This window comes from Mytilus edulis, chromosome 10, assembly GCF_963676685.1.
Source record: "Mytilus edulis chromosome 10, xbMytEdul2.2, whole genome shotgun sequence".
Lineage (NCBI taxonomy): Eukaryota > Metazoa > Mollusca > Bivalvia > Mytilida > Mytilidae > Mytilus > Mytilus edulis.
This window is the reverse complement of record NC_092353.1, coordinates 26,569,659-26,586,408: the sequence shown is the minus strand read 5'-3', so window position 1 is coordinate 26,586,408 and position 16,750 is coordinate 26,569,659. Positions and strand designations below refer to the sequence as shown.

Here is a 16,750-nt window from a genome sequence, read left to right as displayed (position 1 = left end):
ATCTAAATCTGTACATTAGAAAAACGATGCCAGTGGTTTTTTGAATGGCAAGATCTGCTGCAGAATGGAATTTGAAATCCTGCAACTAATTAGCATAAGGTATGTGTGTATGAATTATTGAAAATGCATGTATTATAATAGATGTAGTGAATTAATTGGATTAATAGTTCTTGAATACTATATTGCAGCATAGCTAATGCTATTTACACATTCTGACAGTGAATGCATGGTGATTGTTATTGCATAAACAGGAAAGATTTTATTTTAAAAGTGACCTATATAGGGAATTTTGTTTACACAACAGTAAAGCATTAAATAGATTCAGAAACATTCTCTTTGAAGCTTTAAGATTTATAATTTCCTTCCACATTATTATTAGATATTTCCTTCTATTTCTTATAGAAGAACATAGTTATTTTTTTTTTCTGGTTTTCTTACCAAGTTTGAAATAAATAAACTGTTCTAACATTAGAAGATCACTATAAAATCTCCAGTGTAAAACATATAAACTGTTCATATTAGAGATTAGCTATTCTGTTCTGATATTAATGTACTGTAAAAATATAAGTGAACAAACACCTGAAGTGGTGATCATGCGGTAGGGTAAAAACGAGTGGATACCGCTAGGTATTCCCAGTCATCTTGAAAAAAATGAATATGTCGACAATAAAGACAACAACACTCATGTTTTTACCACATAGTATCTGTTTATTGGGTCTACATGTTTCGCCTAATCGATAGACCTGATGATGCCTATCTACTAGGCGAAACATGTAGACCCAATAAACAGATACTATGTGGTAAAAACATGAGTGTTGTTGTCTTTATTGTCGACATTAATGTACTGTAGTAAAAGAGAAAAGATCACTCTCACCTGGATCAAGGTTATACGAGTAATTTGGGTTTTGTTACCTGTAACTTTTTTCAAATTTCTTTTTTAGCTCACTTGTCTAAAAGGCAATGTTAACTTTAGCAACCACTTGGCTTCTGATGCTGTTTTCCATCCCTCGTTGTTAAGGTAAAGTACTGAAAGGCATTATAGAATGTAAAAATAAATAAGTGAGGTATGATTGCCAATGACACAAATTTCGACCATAAATGGCATGGATGTAAGCAGCTATAGGCTTTAAAGCCTGCAAATTGAGCATTACCTATGCTGTATAACTATAAGAACCTTGAACATGAAAGAATATGAAACAATTCAAATAAGAAAACTTATTCTGAATTACTGAAAAACAATAAAAGAAAATCAAGCAGACAGCAACCTGAATGACAACCATTGAATAAGAGGCTACTGACTTGAGACAGGTTCATGAAGAAATATGGAGTGTTAACACAGGTTTGTGAAGGTTCCCCATCCATAACCTTTTTAAGACTGCCAATTATTTTGCAGCTTTGATTTAATTGAGAAAAAAAACTGCAAATTAGTCAGTGTCCACAATCAAAATCAAATGTTGAATCCCCTTAAATCCAATAAAGTAGGAATGAATTGTGAATCTGAAAAGTATTGGGTAAACCCTACATGTTTAGATTTAGATTTATTTCAAAGATGACCTTCATCAGACATTGTACCGTGAAATTTATGACACTAGAGATATGCGTTTTTATTCAATGACCATAAAAGTTGATAATTTTACTTTAAACAAAATTCACTGAAGCTGAAACTAAACTATCTTCTTGTAATTTGATGAACAGTAAACATTTAAGGCATCAATACATTGTAAGTTTATCGTAATATGACCCTGACTTTACTGAATAACTAAAATATTTGTCTTAGTATCATATTTCACATTGATAATCTACACGGATAACACTTTAGATGTCTCTTTATCAAATTTTGTGAACAATGTATATTTTTCAGCCCAATTAAATTTGAATATGATGATACTTGATAGTGTCGTATGGTCGGCTGGGTAGATGGCTGATAAGGATTAAGAGTAGCTTCATTGAAAAGTATGCTCTCAAAAATATTGATAATTGTCTCAACGCATATGACATTTAACATTGTTGATATCCGGTTTTATATATCAATATCTTTAAGGTTACATTGTATTGTAATTACAAAGGTATGTAAGTTCTTTTGGAGTTTTACAGGAGTTGACATTTATAGAAGTAATAGGGATAGTCATAAATTCTAAAAAAGTATGTCTATATATTTTTTTAATATGGTACAATAAATAAACGCCTTCCTACTTTGTTTAGCGTTGTTAAGACAGAGGGTCACAATGGTTATTATGTCTGTTCCATCCAGATTTTTTTATCCATAATTTGTCCTTAAATAGCTTATCTTTTCCTAGTCACAAATGTCTTCCATTATTAATTGGATTAAACTTGTCTGATAAATTTGATAAAAATGTTCATTTAGCTATTGATTAATGAAAGTATAGAAAGACTTTGTAATTATCAACTATGAGCATTGACAAAACTTGTTGCCTTGTATAAATTTAAACTTTTTTTTGGTTGCAAAAGTCCCAAACCCTGAAAAAAAAAGTGAAACTAGCTAATCAAGAGTCACTTATCCTACGTTTGCCGTAGACCATTTTATTTTCTTTGAAGTTAAAAAAAAGAATCACTGTATACATGTACATGTATTAGTATGTTTATATTATTTTTATGCCCAATTTATGGGCATTATGTTTTTCTGTCAGTTGGTCTGTTTGTGTGCCCATTCGTCCATATGTCTATTCTTTTGTCTGTCGTACCGTTCGTCCATTCATTTGTCCATACATTTGTCCATCCATCTGTCCTGCTTCAGGTTAAAGTTATGGTTAAAGTTTTTAGTCAAGGTAGTTTTTGATGAGGTTAAAGTCCAATCAACTTGAAACTTAGTACATATGTTCCTTTTAATATGATCTTTCTAATTTAATTTCAAATTAGAGTTTTGAATCCAATTTTACAGTCCACTGAAAACAGAAAATGATAGTGCGAGTAGGGCATCAGTGTACTATGGACACATTCTTGTTTTTGCCTTAGAAGGCGATCAATATTGCCTATGTATATGGTTGATATTGTGAAAAAATAATAACTAAAGTTTCAATGAGTATTTTAATGTTGATATTTTTGAAATTATTGATATTAAAGATATACACAATAAAATAACAAAAGATTAATGCATTAAGCATGTTAAAAAAACAACCCTCCAAAAAAACCTGTATAATATTACACGAAGAGGTGACGACCTTAAAAATATTCCTTTTAAGTTTTTACAACTTGAAAGAGATTTTAATAGATATACTCATGCATTAATTATTATAATTCATGGTTGAAAGATTTTTCCTACAGTATGATCTTTGATTTAAATGTCCTTGGTACATTTAAAAGTAAATATAAAATTGAATATTTAATGTTTACAGCTTTCTTTACACTTTTAGGGTAGGTCTTCTTCTATTGAATATTATATATAGAGTTTACAGCTTTGATATGGATTTTACTGTTTTCCAGCTTTCGTGATACTTTGATAGTAGCTGTAGAATTTCTTCTATTAGATACAACATGTTCTGTTTACAGCTTTGGTAGATTTTATCATGTTCAGCTTTCATTGAATTTTGTTAATCCCTCTTTTATTTATAGTCCTTACAAGACCGTGTTCTGTTTACAGCTTTCACTGTATGCGTGAGTCTTCATCTGTTTGAAGATTTCACTGTATTGTGATATGTATTCTTTTATTTTTTAGCTGTACTTGGGTGTAGGTTCTCATATTTTCAGCATTTACTTTACTTTGGTAGGTCCTCTGGCTTTCAGCTTTCACTTTACTTTAGAAGGTCCTGAGGTTTCTAGCTTTTACTATACTATGGTAGATCTTCCAGTTTTAGCTTTCACTTTAGTTGGGTAAAGGTCCTTCTGTTTTCAGCTTTCACTTTACTGTGGTAAGGTCCTTCTGTTTTTAGCTTTCACTTTACTTGGATAAAGGTCCTTCTGTTTTTAGCATTTAATTTTTTTTCTTTGGTGCTTTTATGCCACTTTGGTAAATTCTTCTGTTGTATTGATTTATGTTACTTTGTTAGGTATTCTATTGCTTTCACAGTATTTAGAAAAAAGTAAAAACACAAAAATACTGAACTCCGAGGAAAATTCAAAAAGGAAAATCCAGAATCAAAAGGCAAATTGAATCAAAAGTCCAAACACATCAAACGAATAGATAACAACTGTCATATTCCTGACTTGGTACAGGCATTTTCTAATGTAGAAAATGGTGGATTGAACCTGGTTTTAAAGCTAGCTAAACCTCTCACTTCTATGACAGTCGCATCAAATTCCATTATATTGACAACGAGGTGTGAACAAAACAACAAAAACAATAGGTAAAAATGTCACAAATAGGGATAAATAGTCTTATTCGGTAGGTCACATTCGTGAAAAGGGAACGGGATTGTAGTTACGACATAAGGAACACATCCGATATCATCTGTGAAACGGATATTCCATAACGATCAACCAACTCGTGATGGCGTCCGTAAAATTTACAAAGTGATGATTTCAACTTCACCACTTGGAACTCTTGATTTAAAAATGAAAATTCACACAATTTGGAAGCTGAAATCATCTCTTTTGTCGTAAAGTTTTGTTTTCAACCGACCCGCATAGTCAATTTCTAGATATAAGTCATAATCAAATGGCAAAATCAAAAGCTCAAACACATCAAACGAATGGATAACAACTGTCATATTCCTGACTTGGTACAGGCATTTTCTAATGTAGAAAATGGTGGATTGAACCTGGTTTTAAAGAGTTTCTTCTATATAAATTTTGTGATATTTATTTTTAAGCTTTCACTAACTATTGAAGTAAACTTATGTATATGGTGAAAAAATACATGTACTTCTATAGCAGCTCTTTATAGTGACCTAGTGACTTGTTATCAGAACCTTTATTAAAAGGGAGATAACTCTTACTTAACTTGAGGTACAAAAATAAATAAATAGGAATTAGGCATAAAATGAAAAGTTATGATGAAGTAAGATATGGGATCATTTAAACATCTAAAAGACTTGATATTTCTCAAACTATAAAAACCTTAAAAGATTTTGAGCTAGAAATCCAAAGCTCTATTCTACTGCAATAATCAAGCAATCTACTAAAGGGAAATATTAAAATTTATAGATTTATTTATGGAAGCTAGTCACCAGAACCTGTTTCAATATAGCAATATTATTTTAACACTTACAATATATTAATTAGCTCTTGATAAATAAAGATTGTGGTTAACACCAGAATACATGCATCCTATTTAATTATGCACATATATATTTTGCAGTTTGTTTTCATTAGCAGTAAAAGTAGCAGATGGAACAGAATTGGCAGGATCATGGTAACTATGGCAGAAACGTGTTACAAAAAATGTCTAAAATTAAGTAATATTCTCTACATAGCGAGGAAATTAGGTTTATCGACAATTAACTTTAAACTGATGATTTGTTATGCAAAGGATACAGGTATATTAGCCTTCAGTGCAAGTGCAAAGCAGAGCAATACATTGTAAAAGCAATGTCTTATATAATCTTAGTACTAATTGCAGAAGATGTATTGGCATGATCATGCATTCATATATCGGTTAGGAGAACAATATATCAATTCATGATCTAATTTCATTTTAACAAGTAAATATGAGTAATGTATTAAAATGAAGTATTAGTTTTAATATTGTATTAATCAGATATATATATTTCTGTTGTTTACTATATGATAAATGTTAACGACTAGTCACTGATAATTTAGATTTTACTGTAGATTTATATACTACAGGCTATTTGTAAATAATAGCTTCTTTAACTTGTGAGTCTATAATACTGTTACATTTACTTACTACAGGTAAACCACATTTTATGAATGAAACAAGCACCTGTCGAAAACTTATGTAATTAATGAAATCAACGACTCTTGATGTTCATTTGAATTTAATGGGATAATTTGTGGACTGGGGATTATACCATTGAGATATCTATATATTATCAGTCATCTGAGGTTGTTAAGATAGAATCTCTTAAAGGTAAGTGAAGTAATGGGGTGATTAAAATTTATTCTACATTTTCCCTGCATTCCTCTCCAGATCAAAATATATATTGTTGATATTGAAGATTATGTAGAACTTTTAAGTCGGAGATTCTTCTTATGAATGAAACATTTTAAGTAATTTGAGATAAATAAAAGGATACAGACTTTTGAAGGAAATATGCATTAACAAATATTTTGTGATGGATGTACCCGGTAATGTTTAAATTTTTGCATGTGTATGTTTAATGTGATTTAGGTACAATAAAGAAAGGGAATGAATGGGTTGGATCTATTTCTTTACTGAAAGACATCTTTGAAATATCTTTGAATTTTGAAGAATTTTTGTTGTCTTTGAGGTAAGATTTGCAGGGAACACATTGTTTTATTTTGGGATTTCTCGTTAGATAGGTAAGATTACAAGATGTGCATTTTCTGTTGAAAACTTACCACAACTTATTTTTATCTGCTAAATAGAGAGATTAGAAGGTTCCATTATCATAGGACTTTATTCATTAACAAAATGTGTAATATTATTGAAATAATCAGACTATGATTTTCCTGTGCTGTTATTGAGCAGTCAAACTGCAAGGGTGAAAGACATTATAAGATTAGCATTCATTTTATAGAAGATTAGATTAATAAATTCTTGCTACCAAACTATAAAATCATACATGATCTTTATTACCCCTGCCACAATCAACTTTTCTGCAACTGTTGACAATTTTTTTTTTAAATTCACTTGAAACTGGTCAGTCAAGATTGCTATCATAACTATGAGTGGAAAATACATGAAAATATACATTTTGCATCTCATTATTTTTATTTTGATCTTTCTGATTAATTAGTAAATGTGGTTCATATGACTTAAGAAGCAACATGAAAAAATTCTGTTCTTTAGTGCTCTTAATTTAATTAGTTCTATAGAGCACTGATTCTAGAAAGAATTACAAAATGTTTTGCAAGAATGCCTTTTTATAGAAATTTGTGCATATCACTACAAGTAAATGTAAATACACAACAATAGGTCATTTCATAATTTTTTATGATAGCTTTTGTACATAATGTACAGGTTAAAAAATAAGGTGTTTCCGTTTGCAGCTGGTAAATACTACTGTGCTATTAAACCTCATTTGAATTATTTGACAATCAAAATGTAATAAAATTTTATGTTGCTGTGTATTTGAGTAAAGGTTAGATCACATCGCTGTAGCATTTTGTTAACATTGAGAATCTGTTGTCATATCTCCTTTTCATTTTGGGTATGTTTAACGTTGTACCAGGGTAACACATGAACAAGTAAAACTCATTAAATATGATCCATTTCATAATTTGACATCTACGTTGATCTTCATACTTAAAATTGCAAGGAAAATCCACTTGGAGTTCTCTTTACGATAGTTTATCAGGGATTTTAGGATGAAAAAATTGTCCATCGTTGGAATGTGGGTATGATCGTTTATCGTAAATTTTGATCGTAGTTTATAATCATACTTTCAAATTGTTTGTTCATGTCTTCGTAACTGGGTAATAATTTTCTTTAGGTAAATAAATAGGGTAAAGTTAATATCGTTTTAAAAAGATCCGGTATCCTGAGTATGGCTCAATTATTGTGCTCAAAGCAAATATTTTTTGTGAAGTGTTTGCCAGGGTGAAAAGTTTTAATAATGTGTGTTATGTCATCATTTTGAGGTTTGTCAATAAGATACGTTGTTTAGGTATAGTGCCTGCTCAGGAGAATTCATCTCTGTATAATAGTGATAATTTTGTCGTGTCATTTACGTGAATTTGTTAAATACTGAATATGCAACCTGATAAAGGTGTTTTTATCAATTGAAGTGCAGATATTCAATGATATTTATGCATAAAGAGGTATAAAGAATTTCATATAACATCATACAAGAGCTTGTAAGTAATTCTTATATTTTATATTAAAAATCTTCTGTTTGTTGGTAATATTACATTAATCTTAGATTTTTTATTAATCTTAGAAAAGGCATGATATCAAAAATATATCTGTTTACTGTAAATATTATTTGGATTTACAGCTTGGCTTTATACCTCTGTAGTTTTCTTGATTTTTTTCATATAACACAAGAATAAGAATGATTAGTTTTTAAGTTTTTATTTTTTTAAACCAATAAGTGGCACAGCTGGTACTGTACAGAGTGCCATGCCAGTGCATAGTCACTTATCACACCTTAGACATGTAAACACATCTATTGTTTTTCTGCACTAGATATTTTTAGGTTGATACGTACATTCTGGTGAGAAAAAAATGAATAAATGACTGGGGATTCATTACTTTTGACTAATGCTTTGCATAAGTTGTAATAAAGAAGATGTCTGGCATATTTATCTTTGTAATGTCACTACAACTTCATGCTTAACCTGTGTAAAAATGGGGCTTTCATGCTTGCATTAATAGAATTTTGTACGGAGATAATTTGTAAAAAAAAATGAAGATATATAGCTGAACCAAAACATGTACTATCTTTCTGAAATTGATGGTATTTAAAATACCAGTACTCTATCTAGAAAAAAAGTTGATTTATGTTTTCAAATATTTTATGGATACATAGCCTACTCATATAATGTATAATGATATGGGAATAGCTCCTGGTTTTATTGTTGAAGGCTCACAATACACTAACCTAAACTTTTTTATATTGGTTATTCTAGGTTTTTAAAATTCATTTATTAATTGCACCAATTTATCTAAAATGTGTTTAAAAAAGCCCACACTTATCTGCATGTGTCTGTTGCAAGTACAACTTATAATAACACAAATTTTCGTTTCTTTTGAAAGTAATTTTCTCTAAAAAAATATTTTATTGGGTATTTGGTTTCTTTGACACTAATGACCATACTTTTGGTCATACAATGAACTGTCAGTATAAAGGTGTACACCCCTTTGGTCAGATCTGTTAAACCGATGATGTATATTTCTTGTGCATGTTTGAAAGCAATAAGGCTGGTCATTAGTTTACAAATGTCAATTTCACTGATGATTTACATGATTGTATTACATCCATTGTAAGCTGTGTGTATAGTAATTTATGGTGAGGTATGCTTAGCAGACTGGTAGGTCATTCTGCTATATTGTGGTCTCTAAACACAAGCTTAGGATCATATTTACATCTTTAAAGGTCTACTAAGGAGGTTTTCAAAGTGTAAGTGGTACTGATAATTAATTTTGAAAACAAATATTACAAAATTATCAGTTGCTGTACATTCGAAGACACAAAAGGAAGTTTAAAACAGTTGTTGTTTACTATTAATTGGGTTTCTGTCCCCTATGATATTATGTAAGTCAGGCTGTTATTTTTTATGTCTAATTGTTTCACATTTTGTCATTATTGAGCATTTTATGATTGCCATACAATGGGGTTTGCTCATTGTTGAGGATGGTACACTCTGAGCATAACCTGTAATACTTCACATTTTCGTCCTTTAGCCTTAAATTGTTAGTTGTCTCATTGGCAATCATATCGCATCTTTTTTTTTAAAATTTTATTAATTTAGGTGTATCTGTTTCTGATATAATTGTAATGCAGTGTAAAATATAAAAAAAATAAATTTGAAAAAAGGGGCTGGTGGTAGTCTCTGAGGTTGAGTTAGATGGACTATACATTTTTCACTCAAAAAATTGATCTTAATATTTTTAAAACCCATTCAGTCAAGAAAACAAGGAAAACAAAATTATAAGTGTATTGTTTTGCTCGATTTAAAGTTCTCTTGTATTATATTGAAGGTTACTTTGTATTGTGATTAATCATAATAATGAATATTTGTTTTATCGGGGAAAGTTGAAATTTTATGCAAAAAACTATCTTATGGTTAAAAAATGTGTACGTTAACAAGGTAATTTATCAAACCATTAACCTTTAATGTGGTTCAAATACAAGATATTGATAGACAATTGACCTTTGATGATGTTTTAATAAAGCATAAATCTCAGGTTAAAAGTTTGACTCCCTATGCTTTTGGCTATAGCTATCCAAACTTGCATGTCCATTTTTCATCTCAATTTAAGTTACCGATGGAATCTTTGTCTATGAAGCATCAGCAAAAATCCAATTGAATTTCAGTTCAAGTAAAATATTCTTTTGGTTGTTTTTATTTGTTGGTTATTTTTAAGGAGGAGGTATAGGAGTGGGCTCAAATTTTCAGAAGATACAACTTAATCATAATTCTTAAATTTTGGTAAAAAGCTGTCCTGAATAAGTCAATTAATGGACATGGGGCCAAGTCTGTAAAATTCTAATTAAACTCTACTTGATTCAGTTATGACTTGGCAACATAAGTCAAGTATAACTTCTAAGATTTTTCAGAATGACTTGTATTGAAAAAAAATTATGTCCACCAATGTGCAGTGAAATTTGTAAAGATTATTTGATGCATCTTGATGTTTTATTTACGTTACTTAGAATGAATTAGATTATGTAATATTGTGCACACCACAAGCAGTGCACTAAGGATTATTTGTGAATTAAGTAGACATTCATTGAATTTCCTCAATCCTCCATTCATTGTTTACTTTAGTAGTGGTAAAGTTTTCTGTTTTCTATAAGATTTGTTCTAGATGTCTGTGAAATTTAATCTCAAGGGAAAAATTGTGCAATGTAGCACATTTATCCATAAAGAAGCTTATATAACAGAGATTTGTGAAACTTGATTTATTTTATAAGAGCCATTAAAGATGTATTTGTTGACATGAAGGTTTTAGGTTCCATAATCTAATTTGTAGGTCAAAAGTTGTCAATGGAAAATAGAACAGAAGATTAACAGCCAATTGGTTTCAATAACCATAGGATAAATATGGTTCAGAATAGTACATGTATATTTAAACTTTTGAAGTACATCCAAGTAATAATCATAATGGTTTTGATACAGAAGTATATGTATCATTATGTATAAGGTTGAATAATAATTAAGACTGTGTTTGCATTCTGATCTTCTGAGTATTTTGTGAAAGGTATATTGGTTTGCTGCTTACTTCCGTTTTCATTGGTTCATGGAACACAAGTAAGATTATTGCATGCATGGTTCTTGTATTTTTCATTACAATTTGGAAAAACTTAAGTACATCATTTGGGTTCCTTCATTTTTCCCCCCAACCTTCAACCTTCCATGTAAGTAGGTGTTGTAGTAAAAAGCAACATAACATGTTATTTAAGGGAGTAAAAGATAAGGAGGACATTAACAGTAAAACCGGTCAAACAATTCAAAATCTAGGATCCAAATTAAAGTTGACATCACTTCTGCAGATGGTACATGTCTTTAAATATCTTTGTACAAATACAAAAATAAAGTATACGAAGTTTCTTGTAAAGAGAGGAGATACATGAGTGTTTTGGTTGGGTGTAGGTACGATGTAGCAGTGATTCTCTAAGCTTGTTGTAAAGAGAAGAGATACATGAGTGTTTTGGTGGGTGTAGGTACGATGTACACGAGTGTTTTGGTGGGTGTAGGTACGATGTACATGAGTGTTTTGGTGGGTGTAGGTACGATGTAGCAGTGATTCTCTAAGCTTGTTGTAAAGAGAATAGATACATGAGTGTTTTGGTGGGTGTAGGTACGATGTAACAGTGATTCTCTAAGCTTGTTGTAAAGAGAATAGATACATGAGTGTTTTGGTGGGTGTAGGTACGATGTAGCAGTGATTCTCTAAGCTTGTTGTAAAGAGAATAGATACATGAGTGTTTTGGTTGGGTGTAGGTACGATGTAGCAGTGATTCTCTAAGCTTGTTGTAAAGAGAATAGATACATGAGTGTTTTGGTGGGTGTAGGTACGATGTAGCAGTGATTCTCTAAGCTTGTTGTAAAGAGAATAGATACATGAGTGTTTTGGTGGGTGTAGGTAAGATGTAACAGTGATTCTCTAAGCTTGTTGTAAAGAGAATAGATACATGAGTGTTTTGATGGGTGTAGGTACGATGTAGCAGTGATTCTCTAAGCTTGTTGTAAAGAGAATAGATACATGAGTGTTTTGGTGGGTGTAGGTAAGATGTAGCAGTGATTCTCTAAGCTTGTTGTAAAGAGAATAGATACATGAGTGTTTTGGTGGGTGTAGGTACGATGTAGCAGTGATTCTCTAAGCTTGTTGTAAAGAGAATAGATACATGAGTGTTTTGATGGGTGTAGGTACGATGTAGCAGTGATTCTCTAAGCTTGTTGTAAAGAGAATAGATACATGAGTGTTTTGGTGGGTGTAGGTAAGATGTAGCAGTGATTCTCTAAGCTTGTTGTAAAGAGAATAGATACATGAGTGTTTTGGTGGGTGTAGGTACGATGTAGCAGTGATTCTCTAAGCTTGTTGTAAAGAGAATAGATACATGAGTGTTTTGGTGGGTGTAGGTAAGATGTAACAGTGATTCTCTAAGCTTGTTGTAAAGAGAATAGATACATGAGTGTTTTGATGGGTGTAGGTACGATGTAGCAGTGATTCTCTAAGCTTGTTGTAAAGAGAATAGATACATGAGTGTTTTGGTGGGTGTAGGTAAGATGTAGCAGTGATTCTCTAAGCTTGTTGTAAAGAGAATAGATACATGAGTGTTTTGGTGGGTGTAGGTACGATGTAGCAGTGATTCTCTAAGCTTGTTGTAAAGAGAATAGATACATGAGTGTTTTGGTGGGTGTAGGTACGATGTAGCAGTGATTCTCTAAGCTTGTTGTAAAGAGAAGAGATACATGAGTGTTTTGGTGGGTGTAGGTACGATGTAGCAGTGATTCTCTAAGCTTGTTGTAAAGAGAGGAGATACATGAGTGTTTTGGTGGGTGTAGGTACGATGTAACAGTGATTCTCTAAGCTTGTTGTAAAGAGAATAGATACATGAGTGTTTTGGTTGGGTGTAGGTACGATGTAGCAGTGATTCTCTAAGCTTGTTGTAAAGAGAATAGATACATGAGTGTTTTGGTGGGTGTAGGTACGATGTAGCAGTGATTCTCTAAGCTTGTTGTAAAGAGAATAGATACATGAGTGTTTTGGTTGGGTGTAGGTACGATGTAGCAGTGATTCTCTAAGCTTGTTGTAAAGAGAATAGATACATGAGTGTTTTGGTGGGTGTAGGTACGATGTAGCAGTGATTCTCTAAGCTTGTTGTAAAGAGAATAGATACATGAGTGTTTTGGTTGGGTGTAGGTACGATGTAGCAGTGATTCTCTAAGCTTGTTGTAAAGAGAATAGATACATGAGTGTTTTGGTGGGTGTAGGTACGATGTAGCAGTGATTCTCTAAGCTTGTTGTAAAGAGAGGAGATACATGAGTGTTTTGGTTGGGTGTAGGTACGATGTAACAGTGATTCTCTAAGCTTGTTGTAAAGAGAAGAGATACATGAGTGTTTTGGTGGGTGTAGGTACGATGTAGCAGTGATTCTCTAAGTTTGTTGTAAAGAGAAGAGATACATGAGTGTTTTGGTGGGTGTAGGTACGATGTACACGAGTGTTTTGGTGGGTGTAGGTACGATGTACATGAGTGTTTTGGTGGGTGTAGGTACGATGTAGCAGTGATTCTCTAAGCTTGTTGTAAAGAGAATAGATACATGAGTGTTTTGGTGGGTGTAGGTACGATGTAGCAGTGATTCTCTAAGCTTGTTGTAAAGAGAAGAGATACATGAGTGTTTTGGTTGGGTGTAGGTAAGATGTAGCAGTGATTCTCTAAGCTTGTTGTAAAGAGAATAGATACACGACTGTTTTGATGGGTGTAGGTACGATGTAACAGTGATTCTCTAAGCTTGTTGTAAAGAGAAGAGATACATGAGTGTTTTGGTTGGGTGTAGGTAAGATGTAGCAGTGATTCTCTAAGCTTGTTGTAAAGAGAATAGATACATGAGTGTTTTGGTGGGTGTAGGTAAGATGTAACAGTGATTCTCTAAGCTTGTTGTAAAGAGAATAGATACATGAGTGTTTTGGTGGGTGTAGGTACGATGTAGCAGTGATTCTCTAAGCTTGTTGTAAAGAGAATAGATACATGAGTGTTTTGGTGGGTGTAGGTACGATGTAGCAGTGATTCTCTAAGCTTGTTGTAAAGAGAATAGATACACGACTGTTTTGATGGGTGTAGGTACGATGTAACAGTGATTCTCTAAGCTTGTTGTAAAGAGAAGAGATACATGAGTGTTTTGGTGGGTGTAGGTACAATGTAGCAGTGATTCTCTAAGCTTGTTGTAAAGAGAATAGATACATGAGTGTTTTGGTGGGTGTAGGTACGATGTAGCAGTGATTCTCTAAGCTTGTTGTAAAGAGAATAGATACATGAGTGTTTTGGTGGGTGTAGGTACAATGTAACAGTGATTCTCTAAGCTTGTTGTAAAGAGAATAGATACATGAGTGTTTTGGTGGGTGTAGGTAAGATGTAGCAGTGATTCTCTAAGCTTGTTGTAAAGAGAATAGATACATGAGTGTTTTGGTGGGTGTAGGTACGATGTAGCAGTGATTCTCTAAGCTTGTTGTAAAGAGAATAGATACATGAGTGTTTTGGTGGGTGTAGGTACGATGTAGCAGTGATTCTCTAAGCTTGTTGTAAAGAGAATAGATACATGAGTGTTTTGGTTGGGTGTAGGTACGATGTAGCAGTGATTCTCTAAGCTTGTTGTAAAGAGAATAGATACATGAGTGTTTTGGTGGGTGTAGGTACGATGTAGCAGTGATTCTCTAAGCTTGTTGTAAAGAGAAGAGATACACGAGTGTTTTGGTGGGTGTAGGTACGATGTAGCAGTGATTCTCTAAGCTTGTTGTAAAGAGAATAGATACACGAGTGTTTTGGTGGGTGTAGGTACGATGTAGCAGTGATTCTCTAAGCTTGTTGTAAAGAGAATAGATACATGAGTGTTTTGGTGGGTGTAGGTACAATGTAGCAGTGATTCTCTAAGCTTGTTGTAAAGAGAATAGATACATGAGTGTTTTGGTGGGTGTAGGTACAATGTAGCAGTGATTCTCTAAGCTTGTTGTAAAGAGAATAGATACATGAGTGTTTTGGTGGGTGTAGGTACGATGTAGCAGTGATTCTCTAAGCTTGTTGTAAAGAGAATAGATACATGAGTGTTTTGGTGGGTGTAGGTACGATGTAGCAGTGATTCTCTAAGCTTGTTGTAAAGAGAATAGATACATGAGTGTTTTGGTGGGTGTAGGTACGATGTAGCAGTGATTCTCTAAGCTTGTTGTAAAGAGAAGAGATACATGAGTGTTTTGGTGGGTGTAGGTACAATGTAGCAGTGATTCTCTAAGCTTGTTGTAAAGAGAATAGATACATGAGTGTTTTGGTGGGTGTAGGTACGATGTAGCAGTGATTCTCTAAGCTTGTTGTAAAGAGAATAGATACATGAGTGTTTTGATGGGTGTAGGTACGATGTAGCAGTGATTCTCTAAGCTTGTTGTAAAGAGAATAGATACATGAGTGTTTTGGTGGGTGTAGGTAAGATGTAGCAGTGATTCTCTAAGCTTGTTGTAAAGAGAATAGATACATGAGTGTTTTGGTGGGTGTAGGTACGATGTAGCAGTGATTCTCTAAGCTTGTTGTAAAGAGAATAGATACATGAGTGTTTTGGTGGGTGTAGGTACGATGTAGCAGTGATTCTCTAAGCTTGTTGTAAAGAGAATAGATACATGAGTGTTTTGGTGGGTGTAGGTACGATGTATCAGTGATTCTTCATTAATCTTATGACATCATTACTACCTGTAGGGATGATACAACAGACTATATGTCATTATTTATTTACGCTAATTGATAATATACCTGTCTTGTTTTGTCACCTGGAGCAATCGGATAACAATAGATCACATGTTGTTCTATGATCATGTCTTATTAAATGAAGAGACCAAAAAAATGTTTGTAATTTATATTGAAGTTGTAAATACTGTAAAATCAAATCCAAAAGGCGATAGGTAACAGGCCTTTTTTTTTAAAGTGAGACGCTGTACTGGGTAGTTAAGATGTTATCAAAAATACAAGGCTACTTGATTGATGAATTAAAAACAGTCTAGTAAGCAGCCATCCACTTACAGCAGAGCTGGGTCAGTAGTATCTTTGAGAACAGCAGTTAAACAATGGATGTCCCTTTAAGGTCATTATTTATTTAGATTGTGGTCCAATGCATAGAAAGGTTAGGGTTTTTTTTCTTACAGAGAACTGTTAAGTAAAAAATCGTAACAATGATTAGCATATTAAATTAGATTATACAAAAAATATAAAAATGCTTGTTTTAGGGTCAAATATTGAATTGAACATAATTCGTAAATTATTTCATTTGATTTGCGTTAGACACAATGATAGTGCTTTGCAAATACATCAATTATAAGCACCCTAGCAAGGATGAATATTAGTTATAAATCCTTGACCCCTAGTACTTGTTATACATCTAGTCCACATCTCCACATGACAGAGATAAGATACAGACAAAAAGATTTCCTATCTAATTGAATCTTAAACTTGATTATATTTGACAAATTAGTTATCCATAAAGAATTTATAGTTACAATGATTGTTGGTAATTAATAATTGATAATTATTGTATAGTTATTTCATTATAGCATGTACTTTTTATTGTGGATTACATAGTATTGTCAAGTCATGATAATTAATTTACAGTGAAATCATATTATGTGAATCTATGAAATAAATCAAAATATGTGGTCAGATTGGTGGTTAAGTTTAGACATATTTAAGTTTATACAGATGTGCCTTCTATATGCAATTTGATCCAAGAACTGGTTTGTTTCTTTCTAACGCAAGTATAAATGTAAGTGTAAAAAAATCAGTACT

The 16,750-nt window shown here is 32.4% G+C and overlaps 1 protein-coding gene across 1 annotated transcript in view; it reads left to right on the top strand.

Annotated features, from left to right (window-relative positions):
• LOC139492092 (dystrophin-like) overlaps positions 1-16,750 on the top strand; it is a 223,371-nt gene continuing 206,621 nt past the window's right edge. Inside the window, exons 1-4 of the mRNA XM_071280234.1 lie at positions 1-99; positions 942-1,018; positions 5,255-5,308; positions 5,809-5,986. The gene's annotated coding sequence lies outside the window, so the exon portion shown is untranslated. The remainder of the gene's footprint in view (positions 100-941; positions 1,019-5,254; positions 5,309-5,808; positions 5,987-16,750) is intronic.